The sequence below is a fragment of the Odontomachus brunneus genome, unplaced genomic scaffold (genome assembly GCF_010583005.1).
Source record: "Odontomachus brunneus isolate Ranch 3 - 2012 unplaced genomic scaffold, Obru_v1 Obru_scaffold_154, whole genome shotgun sequence".
In the NCBI taxonomy this organism is placed as follows: Eukaryota; Metazoa; Arthropoda; class Insecta; order Hymenoptera; family Formicidae; genus Odontomachus; species Odontomachus brunneus.
The window spans coordinates 848173-853555 of record NW_022639604.1 but is presented as its reverse complement, the minus strand read 5'-3'; the positions used below and the strand labels follow the sequence as shown (position 1 = coordinate 853555).

Sequence of the window (5383 nt, the reverse complement as noted above, 5' to 3'; positions counted from 1 at the left end):
ACGCTCACGTTTTTCCGGAGAAAAATTTCGTCCAAGCGATGCTCGCTTAAACGTTGCAACGCGTATAACTTTTCTCTACTGAGGGATTACTGAGGGAGTATTTTTCCTCTTCAGTTACTATTTGTTATTTTTTGTATCAGGAATAATTAATATCAGAAACTTGCCAAAACATATATTCATATACGTTCAGTGGTAAAGTGATTGTTAGCAGCCATCGTGAAGATAGCACTGCAGATCGCGAAAGATCGTTTAAATCGATTCGAGCCTTGATTCTCTGAAGATGGATTCGGTGCTTTTTGCGATGGGTTGGTGCAAATACAATATGACGTGTTTGGCTCGAGCCTGGCAAGACTTCACGAGCAAAGCAGCGCCTCTCGAATCTGATATTTTGGTCGTCGGCCGCCACCGTGCTGCTGTTCGTAAATCTGCCGATTTTTGGGCACTTATTCGTCATGTGCAGAAGTCTGGACGATGTAATAGGAAATTTATCACTCAACGTACCAACTTACTTCGCATTCATCAAGCAGCTGCTCCTGCGATACAATAAAAAAAGTATTTACATGCATTTCTTCCAAGCCAATGATTAGAAGACCGTTTATAATTAAAATCAAAATCATGTAAAAGAACGAATAATAACAGCTAAATTACAAATGTCTAACCTGCATATATTTAATATTTGCAAGTAAATTAAAAAAATATTAAATTATAAATATATGCAATATTAAATATATGTAAACTAAACTTGCAATGTGGTTCGTTATTATGATTTTTATAGTCCGTTCTTTTATACAGGGTGTTTCACTAAAGCTGGGCAAATTTTTAGGGGCGTATAAATTAAATAAAAATCTCATGAGTGTGTTGTGTGTGTATTTATTTAAAATTTTTTTTAACAACACACACTTTTATGGAGATATTTACCTCTGAAATTGTAATCTAGAAAGTATTTCCTTTTTATTGCGCAGCAAATGTTAAACAGCTTTATTTCACGTTTATATCAAACGGAGATCGTTAGGAAAGTTTAATACATTTTTTGACATTACGTCAAGAGAGTCAGGGAGAAAACTATCTTAACTTTCAAACTTTGAAATAAATAGAACTTTTTAATTTTAAAACACTTTCTTAGATTCCTTAAACTTTTTTCTGAAAATGATTTTCATGTTTGATTTTGAAAGACACGAAACATTTTTAAGAAAATCACACTTAAACGGTAAAAAGTGTCATATAAAATTTATTACATTACCCTAACGACGTTCATTTAATATAAAACGACACAAAAGTTATTAAAATATGCCAAGCAATATTAAAAATATTTTTAGAAAATGCTTTTTAAATCCTAGTTTCTTTCACTCTCGGAGGCGAATATATCCTAAAATAGATGCGTTGTAGAAACAAATTTTATAGGAACTTATGATAACATAAGTTCTTCCTTTGTATAAAATTATTTTTACTTCATCTATACACCCTAAGAAACTGTTTAGTTTTATAAAACTATATTTTATTTAATTTTGCATGTTTTATAGTATCTTTTTAATCGTAAAATTAAACACGATGTTACGAAAATTTCGTGAATATCCAATGTAATTAGCACGCGTTATGTGGTAAGCAGCAGACAAAAGTATATCAAACAGAGATCTGTTCCAAGCTCTGACGCTACTGGTTCGCCAGATGCTGGATGATTGGACGGGACTGATACCGAAAGCGGAGAGGCAGGCGATGCTGAAAAGCGCCAAGAAAAGTCATGTGATATCCATCCTGAGTTCTCTTCTCTCACAGCTTTTATCGTTCGCTTTAGCTATGATGTCAATTTGGAACAACATACACCAGCCGAACGAGCTCGAATTCGAACCGAATATGCCATTTCCGGGAATATTCCCGTACAACTACAAGAAGAGATTCAATTTCGTAATCACGTGGTTTGGTGAGATTATGGGCGCGATCGTGACGGCTACCTGTTACACGTGCTTCGACACATTTTTGGCGGTGCTGATATTGCATCTGTGCGGTCAGTTGGCGGTGCTGAAAATAAATCTGAGGAACTTGGTAGACGCGACTCGGCATGACGATTTCGCCAAGTTCCAAAAGAAACTAGGCTGCATCGTACAGAGACACGAAGAACTTTACAGGTTGGCTCCGCAACACGTATTTTTCTTATTACTTAATACATTCTACATTCGACGAACATATATAGAGACATTATAAATCGTTCGAATGAATATTGAGTTTGTGCACTGAAGAAGAAAAAAAAATATCTAAAAAGATAAAACATTCATTTAAGGGATACCAATAACATATTTACTTGTACTAATATACACATTTTTATGTTAACAAAAAGTTTTATTCAAATAAGAAAATGTATATTTTCCTAAAACTTAAAACCTTTGCTTATCATAAAAGCGTTTGTTTATTAAGACAGTTGCTTTTCATAAAAGCATTTGTTTATTCTATTTAAACAAAAGAATTTAGATTTAAGTAAATATGTTAGTAATATCCACAAATAAATATTTTTTTATAAATATTCTTTATTTTAAAAATTTTTTTTCTGTTAATATGAAAGCCTCTTTTAATGATTTTGGCTTTGATATATATCGAAGATAATAATCCTAAGTAATTTTTAAAAAAGTAGATGTCAAAATTAGTAGATATTTATTCTTTTTGTTCAAAGGTTACTAATAAATAAATATTCATTATTATTCTATAATTCCTATGCGAATCGAAATTTGCATGGCTGACCTTGTCCTTGATTTGTATTGTTAAGAACATGATCTTGAATGTTCAAACGGCTTTAGTTGATTGTTATTGTTTGTCCAAAAATTATTACCAAATAAAAGTTCATTATTAACTACTAGATATGTTATTGAAATATTTCTTTATAAGTTCCGCTATATATCTGAACTGATACCTTGTAATTTAGTCCTTTATTCTTTTAATTATATAACAGTTTTCCTTCAGAAATTGAATTGAATATTGATTAATATCTAAAAAGTGAGAAATGCATGGAATAATTTAAATTATATATAAAATAATTAACATATATAACATATATTTCAATCATATTAACATATACCATTGGTGTTGAATATATTAATAATTTTATTAGTAGTTTTTTCAACAATTTTTCATACTTTTAGATGAAAATATTACTATTGTAAAAATAAAATTATGTAAATAGTTTTACAATTGTATCTTTAATAGATTTTTTAATTCTCCAGCAATATTTTTATGGTTCTCTTGTAATTTTTTCCGTAGAGAATACTCAGGATCACGATCTTTGGTCAAGATCAAGGCCGTTAAAGATAATTCCCACACTATACAAACTAATGTGTTAAATTTAACATGTCATGTGTCCCAAATCATCCACTCTCATTTATGTGTAAATTTAACACAAAACAAACGTGGTAAAAAGTACAATATATAAAAATAAAATGTGATACACGCACAATATATAAAAAATTAACACAAGAATTTAACACTTGGATACCGACGGGAATCACAGTTTGTGTTAAATTGACATATATATAATGTTAAATTAATTAAAATAAAACGTTACTTTAACATTTGAGAAAAGTATTAATCTATGGTTTTAATGAAATAAAAATGTTAAATTAATATAATCTATGTTTGACATATTAAATATGTCAATTTAACACAATCAGTAATTCCTAACGATATTCAAGTGTTAAATTCTTGTGTTAATTTTTTACATATTGTGCATGTTACTTTTTACCACATTTATTTTGTGTTAAAGTTATCTCGAATTAATTCAAGGTACGCTACAGTCGTTGAAGATTACTTCAATCTCGCCCTGCTTGTGCAAACAATGATCAGTACGGCGATGTTTTGTTTGACCATATATCGCTTAATTACAGTAAGTTAGATAGATCGTTTCATCTGAAGAATATTCGGGGATATATGTTTAAATATAAAAATAAGTATAAAGTACATTAATTTTATTTAAGTGTAACATATATTAAGTTTTGCTTAAAAATAAAGGATAAGCATATACATTAACGTCGATATGTATATCTAATAAGTATTAAATATTAAATACATCTATCGATATTTTGTAATTTTAGACGATGAATCAACAGCATGCGGTAACTGAAATAATATAAGTAGTTATACACGTAATATACACGACGATACATTTTTTCCTTTATTGTTATATCGGCGATGAACTTCTCACTGAAGTAAGTATCTCTTTTCTATATGAACAATGTCACATAGATTTTAATCTTTACGCTAATACGAAATTTTTTTTCGAATAAACCTAAAGTTAAATTCTTCTTTGGGATAATTCCATAGAATGTTAACATCTCGCTCCGCTGTAATTTTGTTGCGGAATTAGTAAAGTTGCTACCGACATTAATCGTATTATAAAAGTTAAGTTTTCTCGAGAGTCCTATTTCTTCGAATAATTATAAGTGAAGAATCATCTTTTTGTGTTAGTTAAAAATTGGCACCAAATAAATAATCGGTTTTTTCCTCTTAGAGACGATTTTTTAATAGTAGTATAAATTTCGATTGAAGATTAGTTTAGATATATTCTAACAATGTGTTTGATGTGTTTAAACAAAGCTTAAATTTAAATCTACGTTTATGCTACTATTAAAAAATCGGTACCTTTAATGTTCCTTCGTAATTATTATTCTTTTTTGTACAGAGTTCAAGTATGGCGCAATCAGTGTTCGATTGTGAATGATATGATTTACCTCCGAAGAAGGCCATATCCTTGACAATTATCATGATTCGTGCAAACATATCGTTCAAATTAACAGCGGGAAAGTTCAGACCGTTCTCCCTAGAATTGTTTAGTACCGTAAGTTTTACGTTAATACACTTTGTTTAACACATTCACTGCCACAAGTGAATTAGTGATCGACTCTGTGATATTGTCAACTCTCATTGACTTACGAGATTAATGTATAAGATATAATTAACTGCATATAACAAATTAAATTAAATATATAATCGATAAGGGATGAAATGATTTAACAAATACATATGACGTTTACTTACCATATATTTGGTCATAAAGGAGGAGGGCCAATAGGGTCAATTGCGTCGCAAGGACCAAGAGCGTCACACAGTTTTGATTGTATATTATTATAGTGGAAGTCGAGTGCGCGAGCGTAGTACAGCAGACTGTACACTAGTCTATTATAGTGGAAGTCGAGCTTTCTCCGAAACACTATAGTAACACTAGATTTGAGGCTTTCACGGCCATTGATACATTGTGTAGGTATAGCTTCCGGAATGGAGCCGTGTCTTGAATCAGCGATATGCCGACGTTTCGCAAACGTTGCAGTTTGCATCATCAGGGCTGAGAACTCTGATACTGAGCTCCCTTGGGTAAAGGTAGTCCTTATATGCCCCCCTCCCCCCC

General features: G+C 30.9%; 1 pseudogene; it reads left to right on the top strand.

Moving 5' to 3' along the window:
• The first annotated feature begins 280 nt into the window (after window positions 1–280).
• LOC116850768 lies at window positions 281–5133 on the top strand (annotated as a pseudogene).
• Window positions 5134–5383: the final 250 nt, after the last annotated feature.